The sequence below is a fragment of the Lissotriton helveticus genome, chromosome 8 (genome assembly GCF_964261635.1).
Source record: "Lissotriton helveticus chromosome 8, aLisHel1.1, whole genome shotgun sequence".
In the NCBI taxonomy this organism is placed as follows: domain Eukaryota; kingdom Metazoa; phylum Chordata; class Amphibia; order Caudata; family Salamandridae; genus Lissotriton; species Lissotriton helveticus.
The window spans coordinates 819,151,470-819,166,728 of NC_136069.1; the positions used below are offsets into that span (position 1 = coordinate 819,151,470).

General features: G+C 41.4%; 8 non-coding genes across 8 annotated transcripts; all 8 read left to right on the forward strand.

Annotated features, from left to right (window-relative positions):
- Window positions 1-1,020: 1,020 nt before the first annotated feature.
- On the forward strand, window positions 1,021-1,092 carry TRNAP-UGG (transfer RNA proline (anticodon UGG)). Its single transcript has one exon. It is a non-coding gene; the product is annotated as a tRNA-Pro (tRNA).
- Window positions 1,093-1,380: 288 nt separating this feature from the next.
- TRNAV-CAC (transfer RNA valine (anticodon CAC)) lies at window positions 1,381-1,453 on the forward strand. The gene has a single exon. It is a non-coding gene; the product is annotated as a tRNA-Val (tRNA).
- A 2,167-nt stretch (window positions 1,454-3,620) lies between these two features.
- Window positions 3,621-3,692, forward strand: TRNAP-UGG (transfer RNA proline (anticodon UGG)). Its single transcript has one exon. It is a non-coding gene; the product is annotated as a tRNA-Pro (tRNA).
- Window positions 3,693-3,980: 288 nt separating this feature from the next.
- On the forward strand, window positions 3,981-4,053 carry TRNAV-CAC (transfer RNA valine (anticodon CAC)). Its single transcript has one exon. It is a non-coding gene; the product is annotated as a tRNA-Val (tRNA).
- A 2,243-nt stretch (window positions 4,054-6,296) lies between these two features.
- On the forward strand, window positions 6,297-6,368 carry TRNAA-UGC (transfer RNA alanine (anticodon UGC)). Its single transcript has one exon. It is a non-coding gene; the product is annotated as a tRNA-Ala (tRNA).
- Window positions 6,369-6,656: 288 nt separating this feature from the next.
- TRNAV-CAC (transfer RNA valine (anticodon CAC)) lies at window positions 6,657-6,729 on the forward strand. Its single transcript has one exon. It is a non-coding gene; the product is annotated as a tRNA-Val (tRNA).
- Window positions 6,730-8,877: 2,148 nt separating this feature from the next.
- TRNAP-UGG (transfer RNA proline (anticodon UGG)) lies at window positions 8,878-8,949 on the forward strand. The gene has a single exon. It is a non-coding gene; the product is annotated as a tRNA-Pro (tRNA).
- Window positions 8,950-9,237: 288 nt separating this feature from the next.
- On the forward strand, window positions 9,238-9,310 carry TRNAV-CAC (transfer RNA valine (anticodon CAC)). The gene has a single exon. It is a non-coding gene; the product is annotated as a tRNA-Val (tRNA).
- Window positions 9,311-15,259: the final 5,949 nt, after the last annotated feature.

Sequence of the window (15,259 nt, forward strand, 5' to 3'; positions counted from 1 at the left end):
GTAGTGCTTGGTTGGCAAGCATCACATATTGTGATGTGTTAGCTAAGAGTTCCATGTCCTTCAGACTCATATATTCCTCTGTAGTTGTACCTTGGTGATTCCACAAAACATGGCATCATAATCAGCATTCTACTGCCACAGAGTGGACAGAGAAACCATTTAGAATTTCCCTGAAAAAGAAAAAAAGCATACTTAGGCAGAGCTTTGTGGACAGGAAGGACATTAGAGCAAGTGAGGAATAAGCACTGCTTTTGTTAATTTACATAGGCAGAACAGAGACTGCTGGGAAAAGCCTGAAATTAAAGGCACAGAAAATGCCTGCTTCTGGAGAGAACACTAAGAAGCATTGAAAGTTTTTCCTCTGACCCTGGCCACTCTTAAGAGGAATCCTATGATAGTCAGCAGGACCCACCCTAAAAAGGAAGGGACAGCCATTTGGACCCTTTCCACCTTTCCTATATCTCGCCTGATCGAGCCTGATCGAGCGCTGATTGAGCGGATAAGCACATAAGCACATGTACTTCTCATTTTGGGAAGGCATTGCTTAGCTTGTTACCAGCAGCTCAGTTATGTTATGATGTTAGAGGCTATGCAAGGAATGCTTTAGTCCTGCATTAGGCAGTTTTTATTGCTTCTTGCATTCAAGAGATAGATAATTAACCAGAATCTGTGGCCCAGCTATTCACCTTGGCATTCCGATTTGCACAAAGGGAATAAGTATTTGAGAGAAAAGGCAAAATGTGTTTCTTATGTTGTTATGAACAGCTTTTTATTCTTTCTCTTTAGGCTCTAGCCAATGCAGAAATATATACATAACTGCTGACTTCCTGTAAGACTTGTCCAATGCTGAGAAAAAATAAAAGGGGACACTTACAAATGATAGTGCTATCGTTTGAGAAAGGGTAAGTTGACACTGAATTTCCTGTGAATTCACAGACCAAGCATGAAAAAGACCCCAGCATGATCTTCATTGTGGGCTTAGAGCTGGTATTACCTTTTCAGAGGTGAGGGTCTTTCAACGGCTCGTTGGTCTAGGGGTATGATTCTCGCTTTGGGTGCGAGAGGTCCCGGGTTCAAATCCCGGACGAGCCCTTTCATTGGTGCTCTTTTGAAGTATGCATTTCAAAGCCAATATCAATTTTCTCTTTGCAGTAGTGGATGATTATTTGCTAGAGTCTCATGCTTTTAACCTTGCCCTGCCTGAGCAAATAGGAAACATTTCTCTTTAAGCATTTTGCAAAAATGCTGAACTTGCAAGGCATATACAAGCGTTCAGATAGGGCTGTCGGGCAGGTTGCATGAAAGAAATCTAAAACCAGATGCCCTTGGAATAGTCTGTTTTGAGCAGCTTCATCACAGAAGAATCACCTGTAGGTATCTGTTTCTGTAGTGTAGTGGTTATCACGTTCGCCTCACACGCGAAAGGTCCCCGGTTCGAAACCGGGCAGAAACACTAGTTATTTTGTCTTGGCTGCAATGTTGAGAGTTGCCGTTTTGCATGAAATTGTCCAGGCCCTGAAGATGGGTTCATGCAGTCTCGTTCCAAGAAAGTGAATTCTCTTAAAAACAATAACATAATTGGCATGTGGATGTATCTGTTGATTCACAAACCTCACTTTCAAAAGAGCCCTGCATTCGGTTAAATGCTCAACCAGAACAAGCATTAACTTTGAGAATTGTTGGCACCAACAGGCCTCCTATTTTAGTGGAGTGTTTCTGGTTTTAAGTGCTGAGGCTTGGGCTCAATTCCTAGATGATCCTTCTCAAGGTGATGATACAAATGCATCGTCACCTTTTCGTTTAATGTCAGAATTGTTTATTTCCATTTGGTGGTGTATGAATGCTTTCGACAGTATGGGGATTTTTTCTAGCCTTGCATGAATAAAAGCATATCACTCCTCTTTATGTATTTTTCTAATACATTTATATTTGCATCTCCTCTCCTAGCATGCATTTTTGACTATCTTACAGGCTGTATATAATAAGTATCAATTCAGGGGCGCTTCTACTACTCAAATCACAACTGTTCTATCACGACATTGATAAGCAATCTGCATCTGCTTCTGTTGTGTATTGGTTATCATATTTACCTGACGTGTGAAAGTCCCATGTTTGACAGTGCACGTTAACAAAGAAACCAATGATTTTTATTAAAAGTTGTCTTGTGTTTTGGTTACCTTGCATCAGCCAAAACGTGCCAGAGATGACTTCATTTGCAGTCACTTGAAAAGTAGGGATTCTTAAATAAATGGCAAGAGGTTGAAACAAATCCAAAGAAATGCATGGCATATCTATGAGTAGGTGTATGCATGTATCCATATATAAAGATAGATAGATAGATAGATAGATAGATAGATAGATAGATAGAGATATAGATAGATAGATAGATAGATAGATAGATAGATAGATAGATAGATAGATAGATAGATAGATAGATAGATAGATAGATAGATAGATAGATAGATAGATAGATAGATAGATAGATAGATAGATAGATAGATAGATATAGGGAGAGAGAGAGCGTTAATATAAACAGAGACTTTATTTTCAATCAAGCGGTATTTTCTTTCCTTTAGGAGCAGAATGTTCTGATCATCAGCGCACCAGAATGTAGTGCTTGGTTGGCAAGCATCACATATTGTGATGTGTTAGCTAAGAGTTCCATGTCCTTCAGACTCATATATTCCTCTGTAGTTGTACCTTGGTGATTCCACAAAACATGGCATCATAATCAGCATTCTACTGCCACAGAGTGGACAGAGAAACCATTTAGAATTTCCCTGAAAAAGAAAAAAAGCATACTTAGGCAGAGCTTTGTGGACAGGAAGGACATTAGAGCAAGTGAGGAATAAGCACTGCTTTTGTTAATTTACATAGGCAGAACAGAGACTGCTGGGAAAAGCCTGAAATTAAAGGCACAGAAAATGCCTGCTTCTGGAGAGAACACTAAGAAGCATTGAAAGTTTTTCCTCTGACCCTGGCCACTCTTAAGAGGAATCCTATGATAGTCAGCAGGACCCACCCTAAAAAGGAAGGGACAGCCATTTGGACCCTTTCCACCTTTCCTTGATCGAGCCTGATCGAGCGCTGATTGAGCGGATAAGCACATAAGCACATGTACTTCTCATTTTGGGAAGGCATTGCTTAGCTTGTTACCAGCAGCTCAGTTATGTTATGATGTTAGAGGCTATGCAAGGAATGCTTTAGTCCTGCATTAGGCAGTTTTTATTGCTTCTTGCATTCAAGAGATAGATAATTAACCAGAATCTGTGGCCCAGCTATTCACCTTGGCATTCCGATTTGCACAAAGGGAATAAGTATTTGAGAGAAAAGGCAAAATGTGTTTCTTATGTTGTTATGAACAGCTTTTTATTCTTTCTCTTTAGGCTCTAGCCAATGCAGAAATATATAAATAACTGCTGACTTCCTGTAAGACTTGTCCAATGCTGAGAAAAAATAAAAGGGGACACTTACAAATGATAGTGCTATCGTTTGAGAAAGGGTAAGTTGACACTGAATTTCCTGTGAATTCACAGACCAAGCATGAAAAAGACCCCAGCATGATCTTCATTGCGGGCTTAGAGCTGGTATTACCTTTTCAGAGGTGAGGGTCTTTCAACGGCTCGTTGGTCTAGGGGTATGATTCTCGCTTTGGGTGCGAGAGGTCCCGGGTTCAAATCCCGGACGAGCCCTTTCATTGGTGCTCTTTTGAAGTATGCATTTCAAAGCCAATATCAATTTTCTCTTTGCAGTAGTGGATGATTATTTGCTAGAGTCTCATGCTTTTAACCTTGCCCTGCCTGAGCAAATAGGAAACATTTCTCTTTAAGCATTTTGCAAAAATGCTGAACTTGCAAGGCATATACAAGCGTTCAGATAGGGCTGTCGGGCAGGTTGCATGAAAGAAATCTAAAACCAGATGCCCTTGGAATAGTCTGTTTTGAGCAGTTTCATCACAGAAGAATCACCTGTAGGTATCTGTTTCTGTAGTGTAGTGGTTATCACGTTCGCCTCACACGCGAAAGGTCCCTGGTTCGAAACCGGGCAGAAACACTAGTTATATTGTCTTGGCTGCAATGTTGAGAGTTGCCGTTTTGCATGAAATTGTCCAGGCCCTGAAGATGGGTTCATGCAGTCTCGTTCCAAGAAAGTGAATTCTCTTAAAAACAATAACATAATTGGCATGTGGATGTATCTGTTGATTCACAAACCTCACTTTCAAAAGAGCCCTGCATTCGGTTCAATGCTCAACCAGAACAAGCATTAACTTTGAGAATTGTTGGCACCAACAGGCCTCCTATTTTAGTGGAGTGTTTCTGGTTTTAAGTGCTGAGGCTTGGGCTCAATTCCTAGATGATCCTTCTCAAGGTGATGATACAAATGCATCGTCACCTTTTCGTTTAATGTCAGAATTGTTTATTTCCATTTGGTGGTGTATGAATGCTTTCGACAGTATGGGGATTTTTTCTAGCCTTGCATGAATAAAAGCATATCACTCCTCTTTATGTATTTTTCTAATACATTTATATTTGCATCTCCTCTCCTAGCATGCATTTTTGACTATCTTACAGGCTGTATATAATAAGTATCAATTCAGGGGCGCTTCTACTACTCAAATCACAACTGTTCTATCACGACATTGATAAGCAATCTGCATCTGCTTCTGTTGTGTATTGGTTATCATATTTACCTGACGTGTGAAAGTCCCATGTTTGACAGTGCACGTTAACAAAGAAACCAATGATTTTTATTAAAAGCTGTCTTGTGTTTTGGTTACCTTGCATCAGCCAAAACGTGCCAGAGATGACTTCATTTGCAGTCACTTGAAAAGTAGGGATTCTCAAATAAATGGCAAGAGGTTGAAACAAATCCAAAGAAATGCATGGCATATCTATGAGTAGGTGTATGCATGTATCCATATATAAAGATAGATAGATAGATAGATAGATAGATAGATAGATAGATAGATAGATAGATAGATAGAGATATAGATAGATAGATAGATAGATAGATAGATAGATAGATAGATAGATAGATAGATAGATAGATAGATAGATAGATAGATAGATAGATAGATAGATAGATAGATAGATAGATAGATAGATAGATAGATAGATAGATAGATAGATAGATAGATAGATAGATAGATAGATAGATAGATAGATAGATAGATATAGGGAGAGAGAGAGCGTTAATATAAACAGAGACTTTATTTTCAATCAAGCGGTATTTTCTTTCCTTTAGGAGCAGAATGTTCTGATCATCAGCGCACCAGAATGTAGTGCTTGGTTGGCAAGCATCACATATTGTGATGTGTTAGCTAAGAGTTCCATGTCCTTCAGACTCATATATTCCTCTGTAGTTGTACCTTGGTGATTCCACAAAACATGGCATCATAATCAGCATTCTACTGCCACAGAGTGGACAGAGAAACCATTTAGAATTTCCCTGAAAAAGAAAAAAAGCATACTTAGGCAGAGCTTTGTGGACAGGAAGGACATTAGAGCAAGTGAGGAATAAGCACTGCTTTTGTTAATTTACATAGGCAGAACAGAGACTGCTGGGAAAAGCCTGAAATTAAAGGCACAGAAAATGCCTGCTTCTGGAGAGAACACTAGGAAGCATTGAAAGTTTTTCCTCTGACCCTGGCCACTCTTAAGAGGAATCCTATCATAGTCAGCAGGACCCACCCTAAAAAGGAAGGGAAAGCCATTTGGACCCTTTCCACCTTTCCTATATCGAGCCTGATTGAGCGCTGATTGAGCGGATAAGCACATAAGCACATAAGCACATGTACTTCTCATTTTGGGAAGGCATTGCTTAGCTTGTTACCAGCAGCTCAGTTATGTTATGATGTTAGAGGCTATGCAAGGAATGCTTTAGTCCTGCATTAGGCAGTTTTTATTGCTTCTTGCATTCAAGAGATAGATAATTAGCCAGAATCTGTGGCCCAGCTATTCACCTTGGCATTCCGATTTGCACAAAGGGAATAAGTATTTGAGAGAAAAGGCAAAATGTGTTTCTTATGTTGTTATGAACAGCTTTTTATTCTTTCTCTTTAGGCTCTAGCCAATGCAGAAATATATAAATAACTGCTGACTTCCTGTAAGACTTGTCCAATGCTGAGAAAAAATAAAAGGGGACACTTACAAATGATAGTGCTATCGTTTGAGAAAGGGTAAGTTGACACTGAATTTCCTGTGAATTCACAGACCAAGCATGAAAAAGACCCCAGCATGATCTTCATTGCGGGCTTAGAGCTGGTATTACCTTTTCAGAGGAGAGGGTCTTTCAACGGCTTGTTGGTCTAGGGGTATGATTCTCGCTTTGCGTGCGAGAGGTCCCGGGTTCAAATCCCGGACGAGCCCTTTCATTGGTGCTCTTTTGAAGTATGCATTTCAAAGCCAATATCAATTTTCTCTTTGCAGTAGTGGATGATTATTTGCTAGAGTCTCATGCTTTTAACCTTGCCCTGCCTGAGCAAATAGGAAACATTTCTCTTTAAGCATTTTGCAAAAATGCTGAACTTGCAAGGCATATACAAGCGTTCAGATAGGGCTGTCGGGCAGGTTGCATGAAAGAAATCTAAAACCAGATGCCCTTGGAATAGTCTGTTTTGAGCAGTTTCATCACAGAAGAATCACCTGTAGGTATCTGTTTCTGTAGTGTAGTGGTTATCACGTTCGCCTCACACGCGAAAGGTCCCCGGTTCGAAACCGGGCAGAAACACTAGTTATATTGTCTTGGCTGCAATGTTGAGAGTTGCCGTTTTGCATGAAATTGTCCAGGCCCTGAAGATGGGTTCATGCAGTCTCGTTCCAAGAAAGTGAATTCTCTTAAAAACAATAACATAATTGGCATGTGGATGTATCTGTTGATTCACAAACCTCACTTTCAAAAGAGCCCTGCATTCGGTTCAATGCTCAACCAGAACAAGCATTAACTTTGAGAATTGTTGGCACCAACAGGCCTCCTATTTTAGTGGAGTGTTTCTGGTTTTAAGTGCTGAGGCTTGGGCTCAATTCCTAGATGATCCTTCTCAAGGTGATGATACAAATGCATCGTCACCTTTTCGTTTAATGTCAGAATTGTTTATTTCCATTTGGTGGTGTATGAATGCTTTCGACAGTATGGGGATTTTTTCTAGCCTTGCATGAATAAAAGCATATCACTCCTCTTTATGTATTTTTCTAATACATTTATATTTGCATCTCCTCTCCTAGCATGCATTTTTGACTATCTTACAGGCTGTATATAATAAGTATCAATTCAGGGGCGCTTCTACTACTCAAATCACAACTGTTCTATCACGACATTGATAAGCAATCTGCATCTGCTTCTGTTGTGTATTGGTTATCATATTTACCTGACGTGTGAAAGTCCCATGTTTGACAGTGCACGTTAACAAAGAAACCAATGATTTTTATTAAAAGTTGTCTTGTGTTTTGGTTACCTTGCATCAGCCAAAACGTGCCAGAGATGACTTCATTTGCAGTCACTTGAAAAGTAGGGATTCTCAAATAAATGGCAAGATGTTGAAACAAATCCAAAGAAATGCATGGCATATCTATGAGTAGGTGTATGCATGTATCCATATATAAAGATAGATAGATAGATAGATAGATAGATAGATAGATAGATAGATAGATAGATAGATAGATAGATAGATAGATAGAGATATAGATAGATAGATAGATAGATAGATAGATAGATAGATAGATAGATAGATAGATAGATAGATAGATAGATATAGGGAGAGAGAGAGAGCGTTAATATAAACAGAGACTTTATTTTCAAACAAGCGGTATTTTCTTTCCTTTAGGAGCAGAATGTTCTGATCATCAGCGCACCAGAATGTAGTGCTTGGTTGGCAAGCATCACATATTGTGATGTGTTAGCTAAGAGTTCCATGTCCTTCAGACTCATATATTCCTCTGTAGTTGTACCTTGGTGATTCCACAAAACATGGCATCATAATCAGCATTCTACTGCCACAGAGTGGACAGAGAAACCATTTAGAATTTCCCTGAAAAAGAAAAAAAGCATACTTAGGCAGAGCTTTGTGGACAGGAAGGACATTAGAGCAAGTGAGGAATAAGCACTGCTTTTGTTAATTTACATAGGCAGAACAGAGACTGCTGGGAAAAGCCTGAAATTAAAGGCACAGAAAATGCCTGCTTCTGGAGAGAACACTAAGAAGCATTGAAAGTTTTTCCTCTGACCCTGGCCACTCTTAAGAGGAATCCTATGATAGTCAGCAGGACCCACCCTAAAAAGGAAGGGACAGCCATTTGGACCCTTTCCACCTTTCCTATATCTCGCCTGATCGAGCGCTGATTGAGCGCTGATTGAGCGGATAAGCACATAAGCACATGTACTTCTCATTTTGGGAAGGCATTGCTTAGCTTGTTACCAGCAGCTCAGTTATGTTATGATGTTAGAGGCTATGCAAGGAATGCTTTAGTCCTGCATTAGGCAGTTTTTATTGCTTCTTGCATTCAAGAGATAGATAATTAGCCAGAATCTGTGGCCCAGCTATTCACCTTGGCATTCCGATTTGCACAAAGGGAATAAGTATTTGAGAGAAAAGGCAAAATGTGTTTCTTATGTTGTTATGAACAGCTTTTTATTCTTTCTCTTTAGGCTCTAGCCAATGCAGAAATATATAAATAACTGCTGACTTCCTGTAAGACTTGTCCAATGCTGAGAAAAAATAAAAGGGGACACTTACAAATGATAGTGCTATCGTTTGAGAAAGGGTAAGTTGACACTGAATTTCCTGTGAATTCACAGACCAAGCATGAAAAAGACCCCAGCATGATCTTCATTGCGGGCTTAGAGCTGGTATTACCTTTTCAGAGGTGAGGGTCTTTCAACGGCTCGTTGGTCTAGGGGTATGATTCTCGCTTTGGGTGCAAGAGGTCCCGGGTTCAAATCCCGGACGAGCCCTTTCATTGGTGCTCTTTTGAAGTATGCATTTCAAAGCCAATATCAATTTTCTCTTTGCAGTAGTGGATGATTATTTGCTAGAGTCTCATGCTTTTAACCTTGCCCTGCCTGAGCAAATAGGAAACATTTCTCTTTAAGCATTTTGCAAAAATGCTGAACTTGCAAGGCATATACAAGCGTTCAGATAGGGCTGTCGGGCAGGTTGCATGAAAGAAATCTAAAACCAGATGCCCTTGGAATAGTCTGTTTTGAGCAGTTTCATCACAGAAGAATCACCTGTAGGTATCTGTTTCTGTAGTGTAGTGGTTATCACGTTCGCCTCACACGCGAAAGGTCCCTGGTTCGAAACCGGGCAGAAACACTAGTTATATTGTCTTGGCTGCAATGTTGAGAGTTGCCGTTTTGCATGAAATTGTCCAGGCCCTGAAGATGGGTTCATGCAGTCTCGTTCCAAGAAAGTGAATTCTCTTAAAAACAATAACATAATTGGCATGTGGATGTATCTGTTGATTCACAAACCTCACTTTCAAAAGAGCCCTGCATTCGGTTCAATGCTCAACCAGAACAAGCATTAACTTTGAGAATTGTTGGCACCAACAGGCCTCCTATTTTAGTGGAGTGTTTTTGGTTTTAAGTGCTGAGGCTTGGGCTCAATTCCTAGATGATCCTTCTCAAGGTGATGATACAAATGCATCGTCACCTTTTCGTTTAATGTCAGAATTGTTTATTTCCATTTGGTGGTGTATGAATGCTTTCGACAGTATGGGGATTTTTTCTAGCCTTGCATGAATAAAAGCATATCACTCCTCTTTATGTATTTTTCTAATACATTTATATTTGCATCTCCTCTCCTAGCATGCATTTTTGACTATCTTACAGGCTGTATATAATAAGTATCAATTCAGGGGCGCTTCTACTACTCAAATCACAACTGTTCTATCACGACATTGATAAGCAATCTGCATCTGCTTCTGTTGTGTATTGGTTATCATATTTACCTGACGTGTGAAAGTCCCATGTTTGACAGTGCACGTTAACAAAGAAACCAATGATTTTTATTAAAAGTTGTCTTGTGTTTTGGTTACCTTGCATCAGCCAAAACGTGCCAGAGATGACTTCATTTGCAGTCACTTGAAAAGTAGGGATTCTCAAATAAATGGCAAGAGGTTGAAACAAATCCAAAGAAATGCATGGCATATCTATGAGTAGGTGTATGCATGTATCCATATTACCTACTGGCGGTCGCCAGTAGGTATATATAGTTAGGATTTTTTCTCTATGGGTTTTTTGAAAATTCTATGTCTAATAACTTTGGCGTTTGTGGACGGAATCGGCTGAAATTTTCAGGAAAATGGCACATTTTGTTTCTGAGCAGCCCTTGAAAATTTGGGGGGGGTTCGTCCAGTGGGGGCCGAGAAAAAAGGGGGGTCCCAAAACGTGTTTTTAACATTGAGTTTTCCATAGGGCGGTTGGCCTCACTTTTAGCCCGAACGGCTGAATGGATTTGCACGAAACTTGGCAAAATTGTAGGGACTGGTAGCCCGATGTGCCTTTTGTAGGTCTCAATATATGTGCTCCAGTGGATTTTGAGAAATTAACGTTTAAAAAAAGATATATATCTGTAACAGCGGACCGGTTAGCGCTCTGGTTCGCGGACTTTTCGCGCAACGGAGCTTTGTGAAGCGAAGCTGATTGGTTCTCCGGCGTCTGTCAACATTCCAAACAGTCCGTAGCGGCCGCCATCTTGTCTCTCGGTAGGATCGAGAGACAAGAGGAGGTCAAAACAAAGGGGGAAATAACTATAAGGGGGCATAGTAGATCCTCGCTGACCCCCTAGGTTTGATGTGGAGGTTTTAAAAGGGCCCCGCGGGGCAAAAAAAAACCAAAATAATAATAATCGAACGGCTGAATGGATTTGCACGAAACTTGGCAAAATATTAGGGACTGGTAGCCCGATGTGCCTTTGCTAGGTCTCAATATATGTGCTCCAGTGGATTTTGAGAAATTAACGTTGAAAAAAAGATATATATCTGTAACAGCGCTCCGCTTCGCGTACTTTTCGCGTTACGGAGCTTTGCGAAGCTGATTGGTTCTCCGGCGTCTGTCAACATTCCAAACAGTCCGTAGCGGCCGCCATCTTGTCCCTCGGTAGGATTGAGAGACAAGAGGAGGCCAAAGCGAAGGGGGAAATGACCATAAGGGGGCATAGTAGATCCTTCCTGACCTCTTAGGTTTGATGTACCATTTTGCCAAGTTTGGTGTAATTCCGTTCAGCCATTCAGGCTGTAGACGTATGTAAATGTTGTAGACGTATGTAAATGTCCTATGGAAAATTGCATGGGGAAAACACATTTGAAAGTGTTGAAATTTAGAACCAATTAAAATGTTACTTTGGTTTTGTATTTGTGTGTGATGAAAGTTAATTGGTTATGTATATATGTCAAATGAGAGGAAACCACAGCCATTTTGTGATACTACTGTCTGAGGTACATTTGTGAGGAATTTTTGGTGGTGAATTTCTGGTGTTTGATTTACACAGTACTAACACTTCTGCTACTTTTAAAAAGGTGAGTTGTTAATTTGTAAGGGGAACTATGTTGTACACTTGAAGATCATTTGAAAAATGTTTTCTGTTATTTATTTGCAGTCCTTCTGTTATACTAAATACTTGATGAAGTTAGTTTTATATTATGTATTACTAAAAACGATAAATGAAAGTGATTATTTTTTTCTGCAATTTACAGCAAGCAATTTCAAAATAAAATGGCTCACAATGAAGAGACCGTGGCAATTTCTTTTGAATTGTCCACTACATTGATTGAAATTGAGAGCACCAATAATGAAATATTGTCACAAGGAGGACATGACTTGTATGATTCCATTAGATTGATTGAAATGGACAGCACCAAGAATGAAATATTGTCACAAGGAGATGACTTGAATGATTCCACTACATTGATTGAAATTGAGAGCACCAATAATGAAATATTGTCACAAGGAGGAGATGGCTTGTATGATTCCATTAGATTGATTGAAATGGACAGCACCAATAATGAAATATTGTCACAAGGAGGAGATGACTTGAATGATTCCACTACATTGATTGAAATTGAGAGCACCAATAATGAAATATTGTCACGAGGAGATGACTTGAATGATTCCACTACATTGATTGAAATGGACAGCACCAATAATGAAATATTGTCAGAAGGAGGAGATGACTTGAATGATTTTTTTGATCAATCTCTTGATGGCGAATTTATCGAGTGTTTGGAGACCATAGAGTTACAAGAATCATCATTGCAGACTTTTAATGAGGAGATTCCAGATGAGATGATTGAAGAGGAAATTACTGATGAGGACATGTTACTAGTTGTTTCAAATTTAGAAAATTCTGAAGAATAAATTTATATTTAGAAATCAAAAATTGTTTGAGACATTATTTATTTTTATTTTTAATTTATGAGGTTGTAGCGAAGTGATTGTAGTATAAAATGAGACTTATAGTATAGAGTGCAACATTTTTATGTTACATGGTAAGTTTACTCATATTTACTTCCCTTCTGCCACTATATTATCTCCAATGTGTATTTGACATGTCTTCTTCATCTCCGGCCTCCTTTCTCTCAGTGTGTGTCTCCGATGCATCTTATCGCTGGTATTTTGTGTAATTACAGAAGAGAGTAAAATAAAATAGTTCGGAACGTGAAAAGGGGGCAAAGTAGAGTACTCCTCACCCCCTAGGCCTTTTTAGGCGGTCCCAAAAGGATCAGTTTCTGCTTTCCTGAGAGATTATGGTATGAGTTCCATATACCACAATAACTTGCATTACAACATGCAAGATATCTATCTCCTATTACCAACTTTTGGAGATATTCGCGCTAAGCGCGAATATCTCCAAAAAGTAACACCTGCCCTGAGCAGTTCTTAGCCATGTTATCCAATGGGAGGTGGATAACATGGCTAAGAGTATTAGCTCGGTAATGCATGAATATCGCTGAGTTTTTAGCGATATTCATGCATTGCGGCCGTTTATTATCGCATTTGCGATAAACCTTGATAATAGTAAGGTTTATCTTCGATAATTTCTGACGATGCTTAGTGGTAAAAAATTGGTTGGTAAGCATCGTTAGCGATAAATATCGCTTAACTTTGGTAATATGCCCCAACGTCTGTTAACGTTCGATTCGAAGGAAATGAGGAAGTGTTGAAAAACATTGTCTGCGCCATCTTGCCTTTTTTGAAATGCCACACTTTTGTCGTGCACGGCAGCCATTTTAGATGTCTTGACCAGACCCACTCTCTGCACGCTGTCGATTCGTAGCATGGCTCCTCACCCTCGTAAGCATCTCCCCCAGGCACTGGTCACCACCGCTCTCTGTCTTATGCATGGGCAATAAACCTTCCCCCATCTGCGCTGCTCTTCCCTGAGAATCACACTCTGTGCCCGCCCGACACCTCCCTTTCGCCCTATTCACTACCGCACCCTCTGACACTCCTCTTCCTCTGTGTCCGAATGTCCAGGCCGGTCCTAGGCTATCAGCTAGCCCTGCAGATGTAGTTTATGGCCCCAGCTGTAAAGAATCACCCCTCTTCAAAGGAGTTATAGTAGATCAAGGCCCACACCCGATGTGATCCGTCATAGCACACGCGTTCCTACTATCTGAAAACCATCCTGTATTGTGATTGGGGAGGGGACCGAGCCTGAAGCGGAAGATTCCAGGAATGACTCTTTGTACATCAAAGTTTTTACAATTATGTGTCACATTAAAAATATATAGCACTCCAACAAAGTAGTAGGAATATAAAACTTTAATAACATATAAATATATACAACAAAACAAAAACAGTAAAAACATTTAAACAACGAAGAGACCGTGGCAATTTCTTTTTAATTATCCAATAGATTTATTGAAATTGACAGCACCAATAATGAAATATTCTTGTCAGTAGCGGTCTGTTGTGCGAATAGTTCCAAGGCAGCAGAACGCGCTGAAATCTAGATGGCACGAAAGTGATGTCTAGTAAGTTGCCGCCCAGCAAAAAACGGCGTGGGGCGCCGCGGGGGTGAGTGAGTCCAGTAGGCACCACAGCTATTCTTACCGGCATTGCAGAATTACTGCTGGGGACAATGCCTGTGCTGTAGCAGGGTCACAGCAGAAACAAAAAGGATTCTGTTGAAGATGTTGTTGGTTTTCAATTTGAAAACAGTTCTGGTGTCAACTGCTATGCTAATGTAGTGGTTAATGTTTTGTTTTCTCTAGAAAATGTAAAAGAGGGGGAGGCAGTCCAAAGTTCCGTTAAAAGGGCAAAGGAAAGGATCGGTGGTTTGAACTATCAGTCAAAAAGGGGAGGGGGTGCAATAATTTTTCCTACCGGGTCACACTGTGCTTTCACCGGAAGTGAGGTCTGCAGGATTGTAGTAATTCAAAGTGAGGCTGGCGCCAGCATGGGAGCGCCGACGTCCCGCGGATACAGTTTCGTCACTCCACGGGCGATCATGGCAGTCATTCCCCATCGGGGGTCGGAGACTCCCGCGGCTCCTCTAGAATCTTCAAGGTCGTGGAGGACTACGGTGGTGAAGTCAACCAGTGACCGGGCCATTTCTTTATGTTGGGCCCGCTCTTGCCAGGTCGACCGCCATTTTGAGAGTTCGGCAGCTACCGGCGATCGCGGGGTCACATGAGCGGACGGGCTCCACCCTGCCGGGCGAGACGTTGCAGCATGGCCACAGTGGAAGAACCGTTATCTAGGTCGTTCCGAAACTGTGCAGCACTGTAGTTGTTAGGATGCCACCGCCTGGAGCGCTGAGGGTGCAGCTGGGAAGCCTCCACCTGGGGAGGCGGGAGAGGCCTGTTCGCACCGTCTCTCCCTCCCAGTGCACCCCACGGCGTCTCGCTTGAGATTTGTTATGGCCGGACCAGGCGATGAGGACGAGGGGGGGGTCGGAGGCATGTGCAAGACATCCCCCTCCAGTGTTGTCGCAGCCATTATAAAAGAAAGAAGTGTCCCGTCCGTCTTCGGGCCGGGCTTCCGGTGGATGTCGGCCGGACGCCCCTGGCTCTGGCCCCATGAACGGGTTTCTTGGTTTATCGGCTGCAGCCGGATCCCGTCGGCCTCGGCCCCCCGACCGTTGGTGGTCGGACCGGAAGAGCATGTGGCGGGACTACCTGCAACTCTCAAGGGCCACCGCGGCCGGACTGGGAGAGAGAGGGGAGGGTCGAGGAGACATTCCCCCCCCCTGCAACTGTTCAGCGTTGTAAAGGCAATCCCCTGGCCGGGTCCCGCTGGTCTCGGCCTCTCCTCCGGC